Source organism: Pseudorca crassidens, chromosome 4 (assembly GCF_039906515.1).
Source record: "Pseudorca crassidens isolate mPseCra1 chromosome 4, mPseCra1.hap1, whole genome shotgun sequence".
NCBI lineage: Eukaryota > Metazoa > Chordata > Mammalia > Artiodactyla > Delphinidae > Pseudorca > Pseudorca crassidens.
This window is the reverse complement of record NC_090299.1, coordinates 87,959,406-87,985,047: the sequence shown is the minus strand read 5'-3', so window position 1 is coordinate 87,985,047 and position 25,642 is coordinate 87,959,406.

Below are 25,642 nucleotides of genomic sequence, written 5' to 3'. Positions count from 1 at the left end.
GTTGAGACACATGGAATGGGTACCATGCAATATGAATTTAAAGGGTCTGCATTTGCTCACCGATCCTCACCAATCCTGTCACTGCTGCGCTTATGCCGCTGTACACACGCTTGATTCTCTTTTGGAGACATATAAATCCATAGGTTTTAAGATTCTTACTAGTCAGGTATATTCTTAGGCGTTTAATATGGGGTGTTGAGTCCACTTCGTTGAGCAAGGTGTAGCTCTTGTCTATTACGTATTTGGCTTATGGAACGGTATCTGTGCTAATTTCAATCTCTGGTTTTATGCAGCACCCCAACTCACCTTTCCCCTTAAGCAAGCATAAGTTGGTTTTCTACATTTGAGACCCTGTTCTGTTTTGTAATTCAGTTCCTGTGTAGCCAAGTTTACATTCCGTGTATTAGTGATATCTTATGATGTTTCTTTTTCTGTGTGACTTATTTCACTTAGAATCATCGTACCTGAATCCACTCATTATGCTGCTACGGGCCTGATGACATAGATTTCATTGCTGAGTGATATTGCATTGTACGTAAGTACCACAACTTCTTTATCCATTTTTCGCTTTCTGTGATATTGAACTTGTACCGTAAACGAGGTTCTTGTAAACAGAGCCGTCCCAAACTTTGGGGTGGCTGTGTCTTTTTGATTTTAATTTCCCTAAGCTATAGGACCATAAGAGGAAGTGCCCTAGGCTCTGTTGCTTTGTTTTTTAGATGTTTCAGGAAACACCATACACTTCTCCAGAGTGGCTGTTGGCAATTTACATCCCGCCCAACAGCATAAAAAGGCTCCCAGTTCTCCATGGCCTGTCCTGCCTTTCTGGATTTTACACTTTTTTCAGATGGCCCTTTTGACCGGGGGGCAGTGAGACTTCATTGTAGTGCAGATTTCCTTTGCAAGCTTGCTTGGTTGGCCAAAAAGGGCGTATGCGTTTTTTCCTGAATATATTCAGGAAAAAACGCATACGCCCTTTTTGGCCAAGTGCATCATTGTGGACGTTCTGCCTCTTTTCCTATGCTTTACATGCAATTCCAGTCTACCTCCTGAAATCGGTTTCCTGCAATTCTGCCCCGCTTTCAAGTCCTCTTGGCAGCCTTACTTCAATATATTTTTGGACGATGCCTGTCATTTATAACTCTGCAGGTTTGTGAATTACAGTGCCCCTGAGCTCCTTTCTTCAACTCGCTTTCTTGTGAGCTGGCCGCAACACCGCAGCATTGCTTCAGGCCCTAGTGTGGTTCCGGCATGGCATGCTGAGCCTTTGGTTAATTCCTCTTCCTGGTGGGAAAAGAGAGTTAAATTTGCCCGTCCAGACACCTCCAGCTAGTCTCTCATTGGTTCTCCCTATTCCTGTTCATCTTACGCAGAAATTGCAAACTGGGCCAAACAGGAGGTTAGAGGCACTGACTCTCCAAGTGGGGAGAGTGTTAGGAAAGCGTCTGGAATGTTGCACCCGAGTACCAGGGGACGAAAACTGAGACACATTTGAACACGTTTCCCGATCACATGGTGGATCATACTCTGGGTTCCACATTTATGTTTTAGCTGAAGGAAGAATCCCTTACACCTGGAGAGTTGAGACACATGGAATGGGTACCATGCAATATGAATTTAAAGGGTCTGCATTTGCTCACCGATCCTCACCAATCCTGTCACTGCTGCGCTTATGCCACTGTACACACGCTTGATTCTCTTTTGGAGACATATAAATCCATAGGTTTTAAGATTCTTACTAGTCAGGTATATTCTTAGGCGTTTAATATGGGGTGTTGAGTCCACTTCGTTGAGCAAGGTGTAGCTCTTGTCTATTACGTATTTGGCTTATGGAACGGTATCTGTGCTAATTTCAATCTCTGGTTTTATGCAGCACCCCAACTCACCTTTCCCCTTAAGCAAGCATAAGTTGGTTTTCTACATTTGAGACCCTGTTCTGTTTTGTAATTCAGTTCCTGTGTAGCCAAGTTTACATTCCGTGTATTAGTGATATCTTATGATGTTTCTTTTTCTGTGTGACTTATTTCACTTAGAATCATCGTACCTGAATCCACTCATTATGCTGCTACGGGCCTGATGACATAGATTTCATTGCTGAGTGATATTGCATTGTACGTAAGTACCACAACTTCTTTATCCATTTTTCGCTTTCTGTGATATTGAACTTGTACCGTAAACGAGGTTCTTGTAAACAGAGCCGTCCCAAACTTTGGGGTGGCTGTGTCTTTTTGATTTTAATTTCCCTAAGCTATAGGACCATAAGAGGAAGTGCCCTAGGCTCTGTTGCTTTGTTTTTTAGATGTTTCAGGAAACACCATACACTTCTCCAGAGTGGCTGTTGGCAATTTACATCCCGCCCAACAGCATAAAAAGGCTCCCAGTTCTCCATGGCCTGTCCTGCCTTTCTGGATTTTACACTTTTTTCAGATGGCCCTTTTGACCGGGGGGCAGTGAGACTTCATTGTAGTGCAGATTTCCTTTGCAAGCTTGCTTGGTTGGCCAAAAAGGGCGTATGCGTTTTTTCCTGAATATATTCAGGAAAAAACGCATACGCCCTTTTTGGCCAAGTGCATCATTGTGGACGTTCTGCCTCTTTTCCTATGCTTTACATGCACTTTGCGTCTACCTCCTGAAATCGGTTTCCTGCAATTCTGCCCGCTTTCAAGTCCTCTTGGCAGCCTTACTTCAATATATTTTTGGACAATAGCTGTCATTTATAACTCTGCAGGTTTGTGAATGACAGTGCCCCTGAGCTCCTTTCTTCAACTCGCTTTCTTGTGAGCTGGCCGCAACACCGCAGGATTTCTTCAAGCCCTAATGTGAGTCCGGCACGGCACGCTGAACCTTTTGTTAATTCCTCTTCCTTGTGGGAAATGAGAGTTAAATTTGCCCGTCCAGACACCTACAGCTAGTCTCTCATTGGTTCTCCCTATTCCTGTTCATCTTCCGCAGAAATTGTAAACTGGGCCAAACAAGAGGTTAAAGGCACTGACTCTCCAAGTGGGGAGAGTGTTAGTAAAGCGTCTGGAATGTTGCACAGAGTACCAGGGGACGAAAACTGAGACACATTTGAACACATTTCCCGATCACACGGTGGAACATACTCTGGGTTCCACATGCATGTTTTAGCTGAAGGAAGAATCCCTTACACCTGGAGAGTTGAGACACATGGAATGGGTACCATGCAATATGAATTTAAAGGGTCTGCATTTGCTCACTGAACCTCACCAATCCTATCACTGCTGCGCTTATGCCGCTGTACACACGCTTGATTCTCTTTCAGAGACATATAAATCCATAGGTTTTAAGATTCTTACTAGTCAGGTATATTCTTAGGCGTTTAATATGGGGTGTTGAGTCCACTTCGTTGAGCAAGGATTAGCTCTTGTCTATTACATATTTGGCTTATGGAACGGTATCTGTGCTAATTTCAATCTCTGGTTTTATACAACACCCCAACTCACCTTTCCCCTTAAGCAAGCATAAGTTGGTTTTCTACATTTGAGACCCTGTTCTGTTTTGTAATTCAGTTCCTGTGTAGCCAAGTTTACATTCCTTGTATTAGAGATACCTTATGATGTTTCTTTTTCTGTGTGACTTATTTCACTTAGAATCATCGTACCTGAATCCACTCATTATGCTGCTACGGGCCTGATGACATAGATTTCATTGCTGAGTGATATTGCATTGTACGTAAGTACCACAACTTCTTTATCCATTTTTCACTTTCTGTGATATTGAACTTGTACTGTAAACGAGGTTCTTGTAAACAGAGCCGTCCCAAACTTTGGGGTGGCTGTGTCTTTTTGATTTTAATTTCCCTAAGCTATAGGACCATAAGAGGAAGTGCCCTAGGCTCTGTTGCTTTGTTTTTTAGATGTTTCAGGAAACACCATACACTTCTCCAGAGTGGCTGCTGGCAATTAACATCCCGCCCATCAGCATAACAAGGCTCCCAGTTCTCCATGGCCTGTCCTGCCTTTCTGGATATTACACTTTTTTCAGATGGCCCTTTTGACCAGGGGGCAGTGAGACTTCATTGTAGTGCAGATTTCCTTTGCAAGCTTGCTTGGTTGGCCAAAAAGGGCGTATGCGTTTTTTCCTGAATATATTCAGGAAAAAATGCATACGCCCTTTTTGGCCAAGTGCATCATTGTGGACGTTCTGCCTCTTTTCCTATGCTTTACATGCAATTCCAGTCTACCTCCTGAAATCGGTTTCCTGCAATTCTGCCCCGCTTTCAAGTCCTCTTGGCAGCCTTACTTCAATATATTTTTGGACGATGCCTGTCATTTATAACTCTGCAGGTTTGTGAATTACAGTGCCCCTGAGCTCCTTTCTTCAACTCGCTTTCTTGTGAGCTGGCCGCAACACCGCAGCATTGCTTCAGGCCCTAGTGTGGTTCCGGCATGGCATGCTGAGCCTTTGGTTAATTCCTCTTCCTGGTGGGAAAAGAGAGTTAAATTTGCCCGTCCAGACACCTCCAGCTAGTCTCTCATTGGTTCTCCCTATTCCTGTTCATCTTACGCAGAAATTGCAAACTGGGCCAAACAGGAGGTTAGAGGCACTGACTCTCCAAGTGGGGAGAGTGTTAGGAAAGCGTCTGGAATGTTGCACCCGAGTACCAGGGGACGAAAACTGAGACACATTTGAACACGTTTCCCGATCACATGGTGGATCATACTCTGGGTTCCACATTTATGTTTTAGCTGAAGGAAGAATCCCTTACACCTGGAGAGTTGAGACCCATGGAATGGGTACCATGCAATATGACTTCAAAGGACCTGCATTTGCTCACCGATCCTCACCAATCCTATCACTGCTGCATTTATGCCGCTGTACACACGCTTGATTCTCTTGCAGAGACATATAAATCCATAGGTTTTAAGATTCTTACTAGTCAGGTATATTCTTCGGTGTTTAATATGGGGTGTTGAGTCCACTTCGTTGAGCAAGGAGTAGCTCTTGTCTATTACATATTTGTCTTATGGAACGTTATCTGTGCTAATTTCAATCTCTGGTTTTATGCAGCACCCCAACTCACCTTTCCCCTTAAGCAAGCATAAGTTGGTTTTCTACATTTGAGACCCTCTTCTGTTTTGTAATTCAGTTCCTTTGTAGCCAAGTTTACATGCCGTGTAGTAGTGATATCTTATGATGTTTCTTTTTCTCTGTGACTTATTTCACTTAGAATCATCTTACCTGAATCCACTCATTATGCTGCTATGGGCCTGATGAAATAGATTTCATTGCTGAGTGATATTGCATTGTACGTAAGTACCACAACTTCTTTATCCATTTTTCGCTTTCTGTGATATTGAACTTGTACCGTAAATGAGGTTCTAGTAAACAGAGCCATCCCAAACATTGGGGTGGCTGTGTCTTTTTGATTTTAATTTCCCTAAGCTATAGGACCATAAGTGGAAGTGCCCTAGGCTCTGTTGCTTTGTTTTTTAGATGTTTCAGGAAACACCATACACTTCTCCAGAGTGGCTCTTGGAAATTTACATCCCATCCATGAGCATAACAAGGCTCGCAGTTCTCCATGGCCTGTCCTGCCTTTCTGGATTTTACACTTTTTTCAGATGGCCCTTTTGACCGGGGGGCAGTGAAACTTCATTGTAGTGAAGATTTCTTTTGCAAGCTTGCTTGGTTGGCCAAAAAGGGCGTATGCATGTTTTCGTGAGGAAAAAACCCATATGCCCTATTTGGCCATGTGCATCATTGTGGACGTTCTGCCTCTTTTCCTATGCTTTACATGCAATTCCAGTCTACTTCCTGAAATCGGTTTCCTGCAATTCTGCCCCACTTTCAAGTCCTCTTGACAGCCTTACTTCAATATATTTTTGGACGATAGCTGTCATTTATAACTCTGCAGGTTTGTGAATGAGAGTGCCCCTGAGCTCCTTTCTTCAACTCGCTTTCTTGTGAGCTGGCCGCAACACCGCAGGATTGCTTCAGACCCTAGTGTGGTTCCGGAATGGCACGCTGAGCTTTTGGTTAATTCCTCTCCCTGGTGGGAAATGAGAGTTAAATTTGCCCGTCCAGACACCTCCAGCTAGTCTCTCATTGGTTCTCCCTATTCCTGTTCATTTTCCGTAGAAATTGCAAACTAGGCCAAACAGGAGGTTAAAGGCACTGACTCTCCAAGTGGGGAGAGTGTTAGTAAAGCATCTGGAATGTTGCACAGAGTACCAGGGGACGAAAACTGAGACACATTTGAACACATTTCCCGATCACACGGTGGATCATACTCTGGGTTCCACATGCATGTTTTAGCTGAAGGAAGAATCCCTTAACCTTGAGAGTTGAGACCCATGGAATGGGTACCATGCAATATGACATCAAAGGACCTGCATTTGCTCACCGATCCTCACCAATCCTATCACTGCTGCATTTATGCCGCTGTACACACGCTTGATTCTCTTGCAGAGACATATAAATCCATAGGTTTTAAGATTCTTACTAGTCAGGTATATTCTTAGGCGTTTAATATGGGGTGTTGAGTACACTTCGTTGAGCAAGGAGTAGCTCTTGTCTATTACATATTTGGCTTATGGAACGGTATCTGTGCTAATTTCAATCTCTGGTTTTATGCAGCACCCCAACTCACCTTTCCCCTTAAGCAAGCATAAGTTGGTTTTCTACATTTGAGACCCTGTTCTGTTTTGTAATTCAGTTCCTGTGTAGCCAAGTTTACATTCCGTGTAGTAGTGATATCTTATGATGTTTCTTTTTCTGTGTGACTTATTTCACTTAGAATCATCGTACCTGAATCCACTCATTATGCTGCTATGGGCCTGATGACATAGATTTCATTGCTGAGTGATACTGCATTGTACGTAAGTACCACAATTTCTTTATCCATTTTTCACTTTCTGCGATATTGAACTTGTACCAAAAACGACGTTCTTGTAAACACAGCCATCCCAAACTTTGCGGTGGCTGTGTCTTTTTGATTATAATTTCCCTAAGCTATAGGAGCATAAGTGGAAGTGCACTAGGTTCTGTTGCTTTGTTTTTTAGATGTTTCAGGAAACACCATATACTTCTCCAGAGTGGCTGTTGGCAATTTACATCCCGCCCATCAGCATAACAAGGCTCCCAGTTCTTAATGGCCTGTCCTGCCTTTCTGGATTTTACACTTTTTTCAGATGGCCCTTTTGACCGGGGGGCAGTGAGACTTCATTGTAGTGCAGATTTCCTTTGCAAGCTTGCTTGCTTGGCCAAAAAGTGCGTATGCCTTATTTCCTGAGGAAAAAACGCATATGCCCTTTTTGGCCAAGTGCATCATTGTGGACGTTCTGCCTCTTTTCCTATGCTTTACATGCAATTCCAGTCTACCTCCTGAAATCGGTTTCCTGCAATTCTGCCTCGCTTTCAATTCCTCTTGGCAGCCTTACTTCAATATATTTTTGGACGATAGCTGTCATTTATAACTCTGCAGGTTTGTGCCCCTGAGCTCCTTTCTTCAACTCGCTTTCTTGTGAGCTGGCCGCAACACCGCAGGATTGCTTCAGGCCCTAGTGTGGTTCCGGCATGGCACGCTGAGCCTTTGGTTAATTCCTCTTCCTGGTGGGAAATGAGAGTTAAATTTGCCCGTCCAGACACCTACAGCTAGTCTCTCATTGGTTCTGCCTATTCCTGTTCATTTTCCACAGAAATTGCAAACTGGGACAAACAGGAGGTTAAAGGCACTGACTCTCCAAGTGGGGAGAGTGTTAGTAAAGCGTCTGGAATGTTGCACCCGAGTACCAGGGGACGAAACCTGAGACACATTTGAACACGTTTCCCGATCACATGGTGGATCATACTCTGGGTTCCACATGCATGTTTTAGCTGAAGGAAGAATCCCTTAACCTGGAGAGTTGAGACCCATGGAATGGGTACCATGCAATATGACTTCAAAGGGTCTGCATTTGCTCACCGAACCTCACCAATCCTATCACTGTTGCGTTTATGCCACTGTACACACTCTTGATTCTCTTTCGGAGACATATAAATGCATAGGTTTTAAGATTCTTCCTAGGCAGGTATATTCTTAGGCGTTTAATATGGGGTGTTGAGTCCACTTCGTTGAGCAAGGAGTAGCTCTTGTCTATTACATATTTGGCTTATGGATCGCTATCTGTGCTAATTTCAATCTCTGGTTTTATGCAGCACACCAACTCACCTTTCCCCTTAAGCAAGCATATGTTGGTTTTCTACATTTGAGACCCTGTTCTGTTTTGTAATTCAGTTCCTGTGTAACCAAGTTTACATTCCGTGTAGTAGTGATACCGTATGATGTTTCGTTTTCTGTGTGACTTATTTCACTTAGAATCATCGTACCTGAATCCACTCATTATGCTGCTATGGGCCTGATGAAATAGATTTCATTGCTGAGTGATATTGCATTGTACGTAAGTACCACAACTTCTTTATCCATTTTTCACTTTCTGTGATATTGAACTTGTACCGTAAATGAGGTTCTTGTAAACAGAGCCGTCCCAAACTTTGGGGTGGCTGTGTCTTTTTGATTTTAATTTCCTTAAGCTATAGGACCATAAGTGGAAGTGCCCTAGGCTCTGTTGCTTTGTTTTTTAGATGTTTCAGGAAACACCATACACTTCTCCAGAGTGGCTGTTGGCAATTTACATCCCGCCCATCAGCATAACAAGGCTCCCAGTTCTCCATGGTCTGTCCTGCCTTTCTGGATTTTACACTTTTTTCAGATGGCCCTTTTGACCGGGGGGCAGTGAGACTTCATTGGAGTGCAAGTTTCCTTTGCAAGCTTGCTTGGTTGGCCAAAAAGGGCGTATGCGTTTTTTCCTGAATATATTCAGGAAAAAACGCATACGCACTTTTTGGCCAAGTGCATCATTGTGGACGTTCTGCCTCTTTTCCTATGCTTTACATGCAATTCCAGTCTACCTCCTGAAATCGGTTTCCTGCAATTCTGCCCCGCTTTCAAGTCCTCTTGGCATCTTTACTTCAATATATTTTCGGATGATAGCTGTCATTTATAACTCTGAAGGTCTGTGAATGACAGTGCCCCTGAACTCCTTTCTTCAACTCGCTTTCTTGTGAGCTGGCCGCAACACCGCAGGATTGCTTCAGGCCCTAGTGTGGTTCCGGCACGGCACGCTGAGCCTTTGGTTAATTCCTCTTCCTGGTGGGAAATGAGAGTTAAATTTGCCCGTCCAGACACCTCCAGTTAGTCTCTCATTGGTTCTCCCTATTCCTGTTCATTTTCCGCAGAAATTGCAAACTGGGCCAAACAGGAGGTTAAAGGCACTGACTCTCCAAGTGGGGAGAGTGTTAGTAAAGCGTCTGGAATGTTGCACCTGAGTACAAGGGCACGAAAACTGAGACACATTTGAACACGTTTCCCGATCACACGGTGGATCATACTCTGGGTTCCACATGCATGTTTTAGCTGAAGGAAGAATCCCTTAAACCTGGAGAGTTGAGACCCATGGAATGGGTACCATGCAATATGACTTCAAAGGGTCTGCATTTGCTCACCAATCCTCACCAATCCTATCACTGCTGCGTTTATGCCGCTGTACACCCCCTTGATTCTCTTTCAGAGACATATAAATCCATAGGTTTTAAAATGCTTACTACTCAGGTATATTTTTAGGCGTTTAATATGGGGTGTAGAGTCCACTTCGTTGAGCAAGGAGTAGCTCTTGTCTATTACATATTTGCCTTATGGAACGGTATCTGTGCTAATTTCAATCTCTGGTTTTATGCAGCACCCCAACTCACCTTTCCCCTTAAGCAAGCATAAGTTGGTTTTCTACATTTGAGACCCTGTTCTGTTTTGTAATTCAGTTCCTGTGTAGCCAAGTTTACATTCCGTGTAGTAGTGATATCTTATGATGTTTCTTTTTCTCTGCGACTTATTTCACTTAGAATCATCGTACCTGAATCCACTCATTATGCCTCTACGGGCCTGATGACATAGATTTCACTGCTGAGTGATATTGCATTGTACGTAATTACCACAACTTCTTTATCCATTTTTCACTTTCTGCGATATTGAACTTGTACCGTAAACGAGGTTCTTGTAAACAGAGCCGTCCCAAACTTTGGGGTGGCTGTGTCTTTTTGATTTTAATTTCCCTAAGCTATAGGACCATAAGTGGAAGTGCCCTAGGCTCTGTTGCTTTGTTTTTTAGATGTTTCAGGAAACACCATACACTTCTCCAGAGTGGCTGTTGGCGATTTACATCCCGCCCATCAGCATAACAAGGCTCCCAGTTCTCCATGGCCTGTCCTGCCTTTCTGGATTTTACACTTTTTTCACATGGCCCTTTTGACCGGAGGGCAGTGAAACTTCATTGTAGTGCAGATTTCCTTTGCAAGCTTGCTTGGTTGGCCAAAAAGGGCGTATGCGTTTTTTCCTGAATATATTCAGGTAAAAACGCATACGCCCTTTTTGGCCAAGTGCATCATTGTGGACGTTCTGCCTCTTTTCCTATGCTTTACATGCAATTCCAGTCTACCTCCTGAAATCGGTTTCCTGCAATTCTGCCCCGCTTTCAAGTCCTCTTGGCAGCCTTACTTCAATAGATTTTTTGACGATAGCTGTCATTTATAACTCTGAATGTTTGTGAATGACAGTGCCCCTGAGCTCCTTTCTTCAACTCGATTTCTTGTGAGCTGGCCGCAACACCGCAGGATTGCTTCAGGCCCTAGTGTGGTAACGGCATGGCACGCTGAGCCTTTGGGTAATTTCTCTTCCTGGTGGGAAATGAGAGTTAAATTTGCCCGTCCAGACACCTACAGCTAGTCTCTCATTGGTTCTCCCTATTCCTGTTCATTTTCCGCAGAAATTGCAAACTGGGACAAACAGGAGGTTAAAGGCACTGACTCTCCAAGTGGGGAGAGTGTTAGTAAAGCGTCTGGAATGTTGCACCCGAGTACCAGGGGACGAAACCTGAGACACATTTGAACACGTTTCCCGATCACATGGTGGATCATACTCTGGGTTCCACATGCATGTTTTAGCTGAAGGAAGAATCCCTTAAACCTGGAGAGTTGAGACCCATGGAATGGGTACCATGCAATATGACTTCAAAGGGTCTGCATTTGCTCACCGAACCTCACCAATCCTATCACTGTTGCGTTTATGCCACTGTACACACTCTTGATTCTCTTTCGGAGACATATAAATGCATAGGTTTTAAGATTCTTCCTAGGCAGGTATATTCTTAGGCGTTTAATATGGGGTGTTGAGTCCACTTCGTTGAGCAAGGAGTAGCTCTTGTCTATTACATATTTGGCTTATGGATCGCTATCTGTGCTAATTTCAATCTCTGGTTTTATGCAGCACACCAACTCACCTTTCCCCTTAAGCAAGCATATGTTGGTTTTCTACATTTGAGACCCTGTTCTGTTTTGTAATTCAGTTCCTGTGTAGCCAAGTTTACATTCCGTGTAGTAGTGATACCGTATGATGTTTCGTTTTCTGTGTGACTTATTTCACTTAGAATCATCGTACCTGAATCCACTCATTATGCTGCTATGGGCATGATGAAATAGATTTCATTGCTGAGTGATATTGCATTGTACGTAAGTACCACAACTTCTTTATCCATTTTTCACTTTCTGTGATATTGAACTTGTACCGTAAATGAGGTTCTTGTAAACAGAGCCGTCCCAAACTTTGGGGTGGCTGTGTCTTTTTGATTTTAATTTCCTTAAGCTATAGGACCATAAGTGGAAGTGCCCTAGGCTCTGTTGCTTTGTTTTTTAGATGTTTCAGGAAACACCATACACTTCTCCAGAGTGGCTGTTGGCAATTTACATCCCGCCCATCAGCATAACAAGGCTCCCAGTTCTCCATGGTCTGTCCTGCCTTTCTGGATTTTACACTTTTTTCAGATGGCCCTTTTGACCGGGGGGCAGTGAGACTTCATTGGAGTGCAAGTTTCCTTTGCAAGCTTGCTTGGTTGGCCAAAAAGGGCGTATGCGTTTTTTCCTGAATATATTCAGGAAAAAACGCATACGCACTTTTCGGCCAAGTGCATCATTGTGGACGTTCTGCCTCTTTTCCTATGCTTTACATGCAATTCCAGTCTACCTCCTGAAATCGGTTTCCTGCAATTCTGCCCCGCTTTCAACTCCACTTGACGGCCTTACTTCAATATATTTTTGAAAGATAGCTGTCATTTATAACTCTGCATGTCTGTGAATGACAGTGGCCCTGAGCTCCTTTCTTCAACTCGCTTTCTTGTGAGCTGGCCGCAACACCGCAAGATTGTTTCAGACCCTAGTGTGGTTCCGGCATGGCACGCTGAGCCTTTGGTTAATTCCTCTTCCTGGTGGGAAACGAGAGTTAAATTTGCCCGTTCAGACACCTCCAGCTAGTCTCTCATGGGTTCTCCCTATTCCTGTTAATTTTCCGCAGAAATTGCAAACTGGGACAAACAGGAGGTTAAAGGCACTGACTCTCCAAGTGGGGAGAGTGTTAGTAAAGCATCTGGAATGTTGCAACCGAGTACCAGGGCACGAAAACTGAGACACATTTGAACACGTTTCCCGATCACACGGTGGATCATACTGTGGGTTCCACATGCATGTTTTAGCTGAAGGAAGAATCCCTTAAACCTGGAGAGTTGAGACCCATGGAATGGGTACCATGCAATATGACTTCAAAGGGTCTGCATTTGCTCACCGAACCTCACCAATCCTATCACTGCTGCGTTTATGCCGCTGTACACATGCTTGATTCTCTTTCGGAGCATATAAATCCATAGGTTTTAAGATTCTTACTAGGCAGGTATATTCTTAGGCGTTTAATATGGGGTGTTGAGTCCACTTCGTTGAACATGGAGTAGCTCTTGTCTATTACATATTTGGCTTATGGAACGGTATCTGTGCTAATTTCAATCTCTGGTTTTATGCAGCACCCCAACTCACCTTTCCCCTTAAGCAAGCATAAGTTGGTTTTCTACATTTGAGACCCTGTTCTGTTTTGTAATTCAGTTCCTGTGTAGCCAAGTTTACATTCCGTGTAGTAGAGATATCTTATGATGTTTCTTTTTCTGTGTGACTTATTTCACTTAGAATCATCGTACCTGAATCCACTCATTATGCTGCTACAGGCCTGATGACATAGATTTCATTGTTGAGTGATATTGCATTGTACGTAAGTACCACAACTTCTTTATCCATTTTTCACTTTCTGTGATATATAAATTGTACCGTAAACGAGGTTCTTGTAAACAGAGCCGTCCCAAACTTTGGGGTGGCTGTGTCTTTTTGATTTTAATTTCCCTAAGCTATAGGACCATAAGTGGAAGTGCCCTAGGCTCTGTTGCTTTGTTTTTTAGATGTTTCAGGAAACACCATACACTTCTCCAGAGTGGCTGTTGGCAATTTACATCCCACCCATCAGCATAACAAGGCTCCCAGTTCTCCATGGCCTGTCCTGCCTTTCTGGATTTTACACTTTTTTCAGATGGCCCTTTTGACTGGGGGGCAGTGGGACTTCATTGTAGTGCAGATTTCCTTTGCAAGCTTGCTTGGTTGACCAAAAAGTGCATATGCTTTTTTTCCTGAGGAAAAAACGCATATGCCCTTTTTGACCAAGTGCATCATTGTAGACGTTCTGCCTCTTTTCCTATGTTTTACATGCAATTCCATTCTACCTCCCGAAATCGGTTTCCTGCAATTCTGCCCCGCTTTCAAGTCCTCTTGGCAGCCTTACTTCAATATATTTTTGGACGATAGCTGTCATTTATAACTCTGCAGGTTTGTGAATTACAGTGCCCCTGAGCTCCTTTCTTCAACTCGCTTTCTTGTGAGCTGGCCGCAACACCGCAGCATTGCCTCAGGCCCTAGTGTGGTTCCGGCACGGCACGCTGAACCTTTGGATAATTCCTCTTCCTGGTGGGAAATGAGAGTTAACTTTGTCCGTCCAGACACCTCCAGCTAGTCTCTCATTGGTTCTTCCTATTCGTGTTCATTTTCCGCAGAAATTGCAAACAGGGCCAAACAGGAGGTTAAAGGCACTGACTCTCCAAGTGGGGAGAGTGTTAGTAAAGCGTCTGGAATGTTGCACCTGAGGACCAGGGGTGAAAACTGACCCATTTGAACACGTTTCCCGATCACACGGTGGATCATACTCTGGGTTCCACATGCATGTTTTAGCTGAAGGAAGAATCCCTTAAACCTGGAGAGTTGAGACCCATGGAATGGGTACCATGCAATATGACTTCAAAGGGTCTGCATTTGCTCACCGAACCTCACCAATCCTATCACTGCTGCATTTATTCCGCTGTACACACGCTTGATTCTCTTTCGGAGACATAGAAATCCATAGGTTTTAAGATTCTTACTAGTCAGGTATATTCTTAGACGTTTAATATGGTGTGTAGAGTCCACTTCGTTGAGCAAGGAGTAGCTCTTGTCTATTACATATTTGGCTTATGGAACGGTATCTGTGCTAATTTCAATCTCTGGTTTTATGCAGCACCCCAACTCACCTTTCCCCTTAAGCAAGCATAAGTTGGTTTTCTACATTTGAGACCCTGTTCTGTTTTGTAATTCAGTTCCTGGGTAGCCAAGTTTACATTCCGTGTAGTAGTGATATCTTTTGATGTTTCTTTTTCTGTGTGACTTATTTCACTTAGAATCATCATACCTGAATCCACTCATTATGCTGCTATGGGCCTGATGACAGCGATTTCATTGCTGAGTGATATTGCATTATACGTAAGTACCACAACTTCTTTATCCATTTTTCACTTTCTGTGATATTGAACTTGTACTGTAAACGAGGTTCTTGTAAACAGAGCCGTCCCAAGCTTTGCGGTGGCTGTGTCTTTTTGATTTTAATTTCCCTAAGCTATAGGACCATAAGTTGAAGTGCCCTAGGGTCTGTTGCTTTGTTTTTTAGAGGTTTCAGGAAACACCATACAGTTCTCCAGAGTGGCTGTTGGCAATTTACATCCCGCCCATCAGCATAACAAGGCTCCCAGTTCTCCATGGCCTGTCATGCCTTTCTGGATTTTACACTTTTTTCAGATGGCCATTTTGACCGGGGGGCAGTGAGACTTCATTGTAGTGCAGATTTCCTTTGCAAGCTTGCTTGGTTGGCCAAAAAGGGCGTATGCTTTTTCTCCTGAGGAAAAAACGCATATGCCCTTTTTGGCCAAGTGCATCATTGTGGACGTTCTGCCTCTTTTCCTAAGCTTCACATAAAATTCCAGTCTACCTCCCGAAATCGGTTTCCTGCAATTCTGCCCCGCTTTCAAGTCCTCTTGGCAGCCTTACTTCAATATATTTTTGGACGATAGCTGTCATTTATAACTCTGCAGGTTTGTGAATTACAGTGCCCCTGAGCTCCTTTCTTCAACTCGCTTTCTTGTGAGCTGGCCGCAACACCGCAGCATTGTTTCAGGCCCTAGTGTGGTTCCGGCATGGCACGCTGAGCCTTTGGTTAATTCCTCTTCCTGGTGGGAAATGAGAGTTAAATTTGCCCGTCGAGACACCTCCATCTAGTCTCTCATTGGTTCTCCCTATTCCTGTACATTTTCTGCAGAAATTGCAAACTGGGGCAAACAGGAGGTTAAAGACACTGACTCTCCAAGTGGGGAGAGTGTTAGTAAAGCGTCTGGAATGTTGCACCCGAGTACCAGGGGACGAAAACTGAGACACATGTGAACACGTTTCCCAATCACACAGTGGATTATACTCTGGGTTCCACATGCATGTTTTAGCTGAAGGAAGAATCCCTTAAACCTGGAGAGTTGAGACCCATGGAATGGGTACCATGCAATATGACTTCAAGGGGTCTGCATTTCCTCACCGATCCTCACCAATCCTATCACTGCTGCGTTTATCCCGCTGTACACACGCTTGATTCTCTTTCGGAGACATATAAATCCATAGGTTTTAAGATTCTTACTAGGCAGGTATATTCTTAGGCGTTTAATATGGGGTGTAGAGTCCACTTCGTTGAGCAAGGTGTAGCTCTTGTCTATTACATATTTGGCTTATGGAATGGTATCTGTGCTAATTTCAATCTCTGGTTTTATGCAACACCCCAACTCACCTTTCCCCTTAAGCAAGCATAAGTTGATTTTCTACATTTGAGACCATGTTCTGTTTTGTAATTCAGTTCCTGTGAAGCCAAATTTACATTCCGTGTAGTAGTGATATCTTATGATGTTTCTTTTTCTGTGTGACTTATGTCACTTAGAATCATCGTACCTGAATGCACTCATTATGCTGCTACGGGCCTGATGACATAGATTTCATTGCTGAGTGATATTGCATTGTACGTAAGTACCACAAATTCTTTATCCATTTTTCACTTTCTGTGATATTGAACTTGTACCGTAAATGAGGTTCTTGTAAACAGAGCCGTCCCAAACTTTGGGGTGGCTGTGTCTTTTTGATTTTAATTTCCCTAAGCTATAGGACCATAAGTGGAAGTGCCCTAGGCTCTGTTGCTTTGTTTTTTAGATGTTTCAGGAAACACCATACACTTCTCCAGAGTGGCTGTTGGCAATTTACATCCCACCCATCAGCATAAGAAGGCTCCCACGTCTCCATGGCCTGTCCTGCCTTTCAGGATTTTACAATTTTTTCAGATGGCCTTTTGAACGGGGGGCAGTGAGACTTCATTGTAGGGCAGATTTCCTTTGCAAGCTAGCTTGGTTGGGCAAAAAGGACGTATGCGTTTTTTCCTGAATATATTCAGGAATAAACGCATACGCCCTTTTTTGCCAAGTGCATCATTGTGGACGTTCTGCCTCTTTTCCTATGCTTTACATGCAATTCCAGTCTACCTCCTGAAATCGGTTTCCTGCAATTCTGCCCCGCTTTCAAGTCCTCTTGGCAGCCTTACTTCAATATATTTTTGGACAATAGCTGTCATTTATAACTCTGCAGGTTTGTGAATGACAGTGCCCCTGAGCTCCTTTCTTCAACTCGCTTTCTTGTGAGCTGGCCGCAACACCGCAGCATTGCTTCAGGCCCTAGTGTGGTTCCGGCATGGGACACTGAGCCTTTGGTTAATTCCTCTTCCTGGTGGGAAATGAGAGTTAAATTTGCCCGTCCAGACACCTCCAGCTAGTCTCTCATTGGTTCTCCCTATTCCTGTTCATTTTCCACAGAAGTTGCAAACTGGGCCAAACAGGAGGTTAAAGGCACTGACTCTCCAAGTGGGGAGAGTGTTAGTAAAGCGTCTGGAATGTTGCACCCGAGTACCAGGGGATGAAAACTGAGACACATTTGAACACGTTTCCCTATCACACGGTGGATCATAGTCTGGGTTCGACATGCATGTTTTAGCTGAAGGAAGAATCCCTTAAACCTGGAGAGTTGAGACCCATGGAATGGGTACCATGCAATATGACTTCAAAGGGTCTGCATTTGCTCACCAATCCTCACTAATCCTATCACTGCTGCGTTTATGCCGCTGTACACACCCTTGATTCTCTTTCAGAGACATATAAATCCATAGGTTTTAAAATGCTTACTAGTCAGGTATATTTTTAGGCGTTTAATATGGGGTGTAGAGTCCACTTCGTTGAGCAAGGAGTAGCTCTTGTCTATTACATATTTGCCTTATGGAACGGTATCTGTGCTAATTTCAATCTCTGGTTTTATGCAGCACCCCAACTCACCTTTCCCCTTAAGCAAGCATAAGTTGGTTTTCTACATTTGAGACCCTGTTCTGTTTTGTAATTCAGTTCCTGTGTAGCCAAGTTTACATTCCGTGTAGTAGTGATATCTTATGATGTTTCTTTTTCTCTGCGACTTATTTCACTGAGAATCATCGTACCTGAATCCACTCATTATGCCTCTACGGACCTGATGACATAGATTTCACTGCTGAGTGATATTGCATTGTACGTAATTACCACAACTTCTTTATCCATTTTTCGCTTTCTGCGATATTGAACTTGTACCGTAAACGAGGTTCTTGTAAACAGAGCTGTCCCAAACTTTGGGGTGGCTGTGTCTTTTTGATTTTAATTTCCCTAAGCTATAGGACCATAAGTGGAAGTGCCCTAGGCTCTGTTGCTTTGTTTTTTAGATGTTTCAGGAAACACCATACACTTCTCCAGAGTGGCTGTTGGCGATTTACATCCCGCCCATCAGCATAACAAGGCTCCCAGTTCTCCATGGCCTGTCCTGCCTTTCTGGATTTTACACTTTTTTCACATGGCCCTTTTGACCGGAGGGCAGTGAGACTTCATTGTAGTGCAGATTTCCTTTGCAAGCTTGCTTGGTTGGCCAAAAAGGGCGTAAGCGTTTTTTCCTGAATATATTCAGGTAAAAACGCATACGCCCTTTTTGGCCAAGTGCATCATTGTGGACGTTCTGCCTCTTTTCCTATGCTTTACATGCAATTCCAGTCTACCTCCTGAAATCGGTTTCCTGCAATTCTGCCCCGCTTTCAAGTCCTCTTGGCAGCCTTACTTCAATAGATTTTTTGACGATAGCTGTCATTTATAACTCTGCAGGTTTGTGAATGACAGTGCCCCTGAGCTCCTTTCTTCAACTCGATTTCTTGTGAGCTGGCCGCAACACCGCAGGATTGCTTCAGGCCCTAGTGTGGTAACGGCATGGCACGCTGAGCCTTTGGGTAATTCCTCTTCCTGGTGGGAAATGAGAGTTAAATTTGCCCGTCCAGACACCTATAGCTAGTCTCTCATTGGTTCTCCCTATTCCTGTTCATTTTCCGCAGAAATTGCAAACTGGGACAAACAGGAGGTTAAAGGCACTGACTCTCCAAGTGGGGAGAGTGTTAGTAAAGCGTCTGGAATGTTGCACCCGAGTACCAGGGGACGAAACCTGAGACACCTTTGAACACGTTTCCCGATCACATGGTGGATCATACTCTGGGTTCCACATGCATGTTTTAGCTGAAGGAAGAATCCCTCAAACCTGGAGAGTTGAGACCCATGGAATGGGTACCATGCAATATGACTTCAAAGTGTCTGCATTTGCTCACCGAACCTCACCAATCCTATCACTGTTGCGTTTATGCCGCTGTACACACTCTTGATTCTCTTTCGGAGACATATAAATGCATAGGTTTTAAGATTCTTCCTAGTCAGGTATATTCTTAGGCGTTTAATATGGGGTGTTGAGTCCACTTCGTTGAGCAAGGAGTAGCTCTTGTCTATTACATATTTGGCTTATGGATCGCTATCTGTGCTAATTTCAATCTCTGGTTTTATGCAGCACGCCAACTCACCTTTCCCCTTAAGCAAGCATATTTTGGTTTTCTACATTTGAGACCCTGTTCTGTTTTGTAATTCAGTTCCTGTGTAGCCAAGTTTACATTCCGTGTAGTAGTGATACCGTATGATGTTTCGTTTTCTGTGTGACTTATTTCACTTAGAATCATCGTACCTGAATCCACTCATTATGCTGCTATGGGCCTGATGAAATAGATTTCATTGCTGAGTGATATTGCATTGTACGTAAGTACCACAACTTCTTTATCCATTTTTCACTTTCTGTGATATTGAACTTGTACCGTAAATGAGGTTCTTGTAAACAGAGCCGTCCCAAACTTTGGGGTGGCTGTGTCTTTTTGATTTTAATTTCCTTAAGCTATAGGACCATAAGTGGAAGTGCCCTAGGCTCTGTTGCTTTGTTTTTTAGATGTTTCAGGAAACACCATGCACTTCTCCAGAGTGGCTGTTGGCAATTTACATCCCGCCCATCAGCATAACAAGGCTCCCAGTTCTCCATGGTCTGTCCTGCCTTTCTGGATTTTACACTTTTTTCAGATGGCCCTTTTGACCGGGGGGCAGTGAGACTTCATTGGAGTGCAAGTTTCCTTTGCAAGCTTGCTTGTTTGGCCAAAAAGGGCGTATGCGTTTTTTCCTGAATATATTCAGGAAAAAACGCATACGCCCTTTTTGGCCAAGTGCATCATTGTGGACGTTCTGCCTCTTTTCCTATGCTTTACATGCAATTCCAGTCCACCTCCTGAAATCGGTTTCCTGCAATTCTGCCCCGCTTTCAACTCCACTTGACGGCCTTACTTCAATATATTTTTGAAAGATAGCTGTCATTTATAACTCTGCATGTCTGTGAATGACAGTGGCCCTGAGCTCCTTTCTTCAACTCACTTTCTTGTGAGCTGGCCGCAACACCGCAGGATTGCTTCAGACCCTAGTGTGGTTCCGGCATGGCACGCTGAGCCTTTGGTTAATTCCTCTTCCTGGTGGGAAATGAGAGTTAAATTTGCCCGTTCAGACACCTCCAGCTAGTCTCTCATGGGTTCTCCCTATTCCTGTTAATTTTCCGCAGAAATTGCAAACTGGGCCAAACAGGAGGTTAAAGGCACTGACTCTCCAAGTGGGGATAGTGTTAGTAAAGCGTCTGGAATGTTGCAACCGAGTACCAGGGCACGAAAACTGAGACACATTTGAACACGATTCCCGATCACACGGTGGATCATACTGTGGGTTCCACATGCATGTTTTAGCTGAAGGAAGAATCCCTTAAACCTGGAGAGTTGAGACCCATGGAATGGGTACCATGCAATATGACTTCAAAGGGTCTGCATTTGCTCACCGAACCTCACCAATCCTATCACTGCTGCGTTTATGCCGCTGTACACACGCTTGATTCTCTTTCGGAGCATATAAATCCATAGGTTTTAAGATTCTTACTAGGCAGGTATATTCTTAGGCGTTTAATATGGGGTGTTGAGTCCACTTCGTTGAGCAAGGAGTAGCTCTTGTCTATTACATATTTGGCTTATGGAATGGTATCTGTGCTAATTTCAATCTCTGGTTTTATGCAGCACCCCAACTCACCTTTCCCCTTAAGCAAGCATAAGTTGGTTTTCTACATATGAGACCCTGTTCTGTTTTGTAATTCAGTTCCTGTGTAGCCAAGTTTACATTCCGTGTAGTAGAGATATCTTATGATGTTTCTTTTTCTGTGTGACTTATTTCACTTAGAATCATCGTACCTGAATCCACTCATTATGCTGCTACAGGCCTGATGACATAGATTTCATTGTTGAGTGATATTGCATTGTACGTAAGTAGCACAACTTCTTTATCCATTTTTCGCTTTCTGTGATATATAAATTGTACCGTAAACGAGGTTCTTGTAAACAGAGCCGTCCCAAACTTTGGGGTGGCTGTGTCTTTTTGATTTTAATTTCCCTAAGCTATAGGACCATAAGTGGAAGTGCCCTAGGCTCTGTTGCTTTGTTTTTTAGATGTTTCAGGAAACACCATACACTTCTCCAGAGTGGCTGTTGGCAATTTACATCCCACCCATCAGCATAACAAGGCTCCCAGTTCTCCATGGCCTGTCCTGCCTTTCTGGATTTTACACTTTTTTCAGATGGCCCTTTTGACCGGGGGGCAGTGAGACTTCATTGTAGTGCAGATTTCCTTTGCAAGCTTGCTTGGTTGACCAAAAAGTGCATATGCTTTTTTTCCTGAGGAAAAAACGCATATGCCCTTTTTGACCAAGTGCATCATTGTAGACGTTCTGCCTCTTTTCCTATGTTTTACATGCAATTCCATTCTACCTCCCGAAATCGGTTTCCTGCAATTCTGCCCCGCTTTCAAGTCCTCTTGGCAGCCTTACTTCAATATATTTTTGGACGATAGCTGTCATTTATAACTCTGCAGGTTTGTGAATTACAGCGCCCCTGAGCTCCTTTCTTCAACTCGCTTTCTTGTGAGCTGGCCGCAACACCGCAGCATTGCCTCAGGCCCTAGTGTGTTTCCGGCACGGCACGCTGAACCTTTGGATAATTCCTCTTCCTGGTGGGAAATGAGAGTTAACTTTGTCCGTCCAGACACCTCCAGCTACTCTCATTGGTTCTTCCTATTCGTGTTCATTTTCCGCAGAAATTGCAAACAGGGCCAAACAGGAGGTTAAAGGCACTGACTCTCCAAGTGGGGAGAGTGTTAGTAAAGCGTCTGGAATGTTGCACCTGAGGACCAGAGGTGAAAACTGACCCATTTGAACACGTTTCCCGATCACACGGTGGATCATACTCTGGGTTCCACATGCATGTTTTAGCTGAAGGAAGAATCCCTTAAACCTGGAGAGTTGAGACCCATGGAATGGGTACCATGCAATATGACTTCAAAGGGTCTGCATTTGCTCACCGAACCTCACCAATCCTATCACTGCTGCATTTATTCCGCTGTACACACACTTGATTCTCTTTCGGAGACATAGAAATCCATAGGTTTTAAGATTCTTACTAGTCAGGTATATTCTTAGACGTTTAATATGGTGTGTAGAGTCCACTTCGTTGAGCAAGGAGTAGCTTTTGTCTATTACATATTTGGCTTATGGAACGGTATCTGTGCTAATTTCAATCTCTGGTTTTATGCAGCACCCCAACTCACCTTTCCCCTTAAGCAAGCATAAGTTGGTTTTCTACATTTGAGACCCTGTTCTGTTTTGTAATTCAGTTCCTGGGTAGCCAAGTTTACATTCCGTGTAGTAGTGATATCTTTTGATGTTTCTTTTTCTGTGTGACTTATTTCACTTAGAATCATCATACCTGAATCCACTCATTATGCTGCTATGGGCCTGATGACAGCGATTTCATTGCTGAGTGATATTGCATTATACGTAAGTACCACAACTTCTTTATCCATTTTTCACTTTCTGTGATATTGAACTTGTACCGTAAACGAGGTTCTTGTAAACAGAGCCGTCCCAAACTTTGCGGTGGCTGTGTCTTTTTGATTTTAATTTCCCTAAGCTATAGGACCATAAGTTGAAGTGCCCTAGGGTCTGTTGCTTTGTTTTTTAGATGTTTCAGGAAACACCATACACTTCTCCAGAGTGGCTGTTGGCAATTTACATCCCGCCCATCAGCATAACAAGGCTCCCAGTTCTCCATGGCCTGTCCTGCCTTTCTGGATTTTACACTTTTTTCAGATGGCCCTTTTGACCGGGGGGCAGTGAGACTTCATTGTAGTGCAGATTTCCTTTGCAAGCTTGCTTGGTTGGCCAAAAAGGGCGTATGCTTTTTCTCCTGAGGAAAAAACGCATATGCCCTTTTTGGCCAAGTGCATCATTGTGGACGTTCTGCCTCTTTTCCTAAGCTTCACATAAAATTCCAGTCTACCTCCCGAAATCGGTTTCCTGCAATTCTGCCCCGCTTTCAAGTCCTCTTGGCAGCCTTACTTCAATATATTTTTGGACGATAGCTGTCATTTATAACTCTGCAGGTTTGTGAATTACAGTGCTCCTGAGCTCCTTTCTTCAACTCGCTTTCTTGTGAGCTGGCCGCAACACTGCAGCATTGTTTCAGACCCTAGTGTGGTTCCGGCATGGCACGCTGAGCCTTTGGTTAATTCCTCTTCCTGGTGGGAAATGAGAGTTAAATTTGCCCGTCGAGACACCTCCATCTAGTCTCTCATTGGTTCTCCCTATTCCTGTACATTTTCTGCAGAAATTGCAAACTGGGGCAAACAGGAGGTTAAAGACACTGACTCTCCAAGTGGGGAGAGTGTTAGTAAAGCGTCTGGAATGTTGCACCCGAGTACCAGGGGACGAAAACTGAGACACATGTGAACACGTTTCCCAATCACACAGTGGATTATACTCTGGGTTCCACATGCATGTTTTAGCTGAAGGAAGAATCCCTTAAACCTGGAGAGTTGAGACCCATGGAATGGGTACCATGCAATATGACTTCAAGGGGTCTGCATTTCCTCACCGATCCTCACCAATCCTATCACTGCTGCGTTTATCCCGCTGTACACACGCTTGATTCTCTTTCGGAGACATATAAATCCATAGGTTTTAAGATTCTTACTAGGCAGGTATATTCTTAGGCGTTTAATATGGGGTGTAGAGTCCACTTCGTTGAGCAAGGTGTAGCTCTTGTCTATTACATATTTGGCTTATGGAATGGTATCTGTGCTAATTTCAATCTCTGGTTTTATGCAACACCCCAACTCACCTTTCCCCTTAAGCAAGCATAAGTTGATTTTCTACATTTGAGACCATGTTCTGTTTTGTAATTCAGTTCCTGTGAAGCCAAATTTACATTCCGTGTAGTAGTGATATCTTATGATGTTTCTTTTTCTGTGTGACTTATGTCACTTAGAATCATCGTACCTGAATGCACTCATTATGCTGCTACGGGCCTGATGACATAGATTTCATTGCTGAGTGATATTGCATTGCACGTAAGTACCACAACTTCTTTATCCATTTTTCGCTTTCTGCGATACTGAACTTGTACCGTAAACGAGGTTCTTGTAAACAGAGCCGTCCCAAACTTTGGGGTGGCTGTGTCTTTTTGATTTTAATTTCCCTAAGCTATAGGACCATAAGTGGAAGTGCCCTAGGCTCTGTTGCTTTGTTTTGTAGATGTTTCAGGAAACACCATACACTTCTCCAGAGTGGCTGTTGGCAATTTACATCCCGCCCATCAGCATAACAAGGCTCCCACGTCTCCATGGCCTGTCCTGCCTTTCTGGATTTTACACTTTTTTCAGATGGCCCTTTTGACCAGGGGGCAGTGAGACTTCATTGTAGTGCAGATTTCCTTTGCAAGCTTGCTTGGTTGGCCAAAAAGGGCGTATGCCTTTTTTCCTGAATATATTCAGGAAAAAACGCATACGCACTTTTTTTCCAAGTGCATCATTGTGGACGTTCTGCCTCTTTTCCTATGCTCTACATGCAATTCCAGTCTACCTCCTGAAATCGGTTTCCTGCAATTCTGCCCCGCTTTCAAGTCCTCTTGGCAGCCTTACTTCAATATATTTTTGGACGATAGCTGTCATTTATAACTCTGCAGGTCTGTGAATGACAGTGCCCCTGAGCTCCTTTCTTCAACTCGCTTTCTTGTGAGCTGGCCGCAACACCGCAGCATTGCTTCAGGCCCTAGTGTGGTTCCGGCATGGCACGCTGAGCCTTTGGTTAATTCCTCTTCCTGGTGGGAAATGAGAGTTAAATTTGCCTGTCCAGACACCTCCAGCTAGTCTCTCATTGGTTCTCCCTATTCCTGTTCATCTTCCGCAGAAATTGCAAACTGGGACAAACAGGAGGTTAAAGGCACTGACTCTACAAGTGGGGAGAGTGTTAGTAAAGCGTCTGGAATGTTGCACCCGAGTACCAGGGGACGAAAACTGACACATTTGAACACGTTTCCCGATCACACGGTGGATCATAATCTGGGTTCCATATGCATGTTTTAGCTGAAGGAAGAATCCCTTAAACCTGAAGAGTTGAGACCCATGGAATGGGTACCATGCAATATGACTTCAAAGGGTCTGCATTGGCTCACCGAACCTCACCAATCCTATCACTGCTGCGCTTATGCCACTGTACACACGCTTGATTCTCTTTGGGAGACATATAAATCCATAGGTTTTAAGATTCTTACTTGTAGGGTATATTCTTAGACGTTTAATATGGGGTGTTGTGTCCTCTTCGTTGAGCAAGGAGTAGCTCTTGTCTATTACATATTTGGCTTATGGAATGGTATCTGTGCTAATTTCAATCTCTCGTTTTATGCAGCACCCCAACTCACCTTTCCCCTTAAGCAAGCATAAGTTGGTTTTCTACATTTGAGACCCTGTACTGTTTTGTAATTCAGTTCCTGTGTAGCCAAGTTTACATTCCGTGTATTAGTGATATCTTATGATGTTTCTTTTTCTGTGTGACTTAT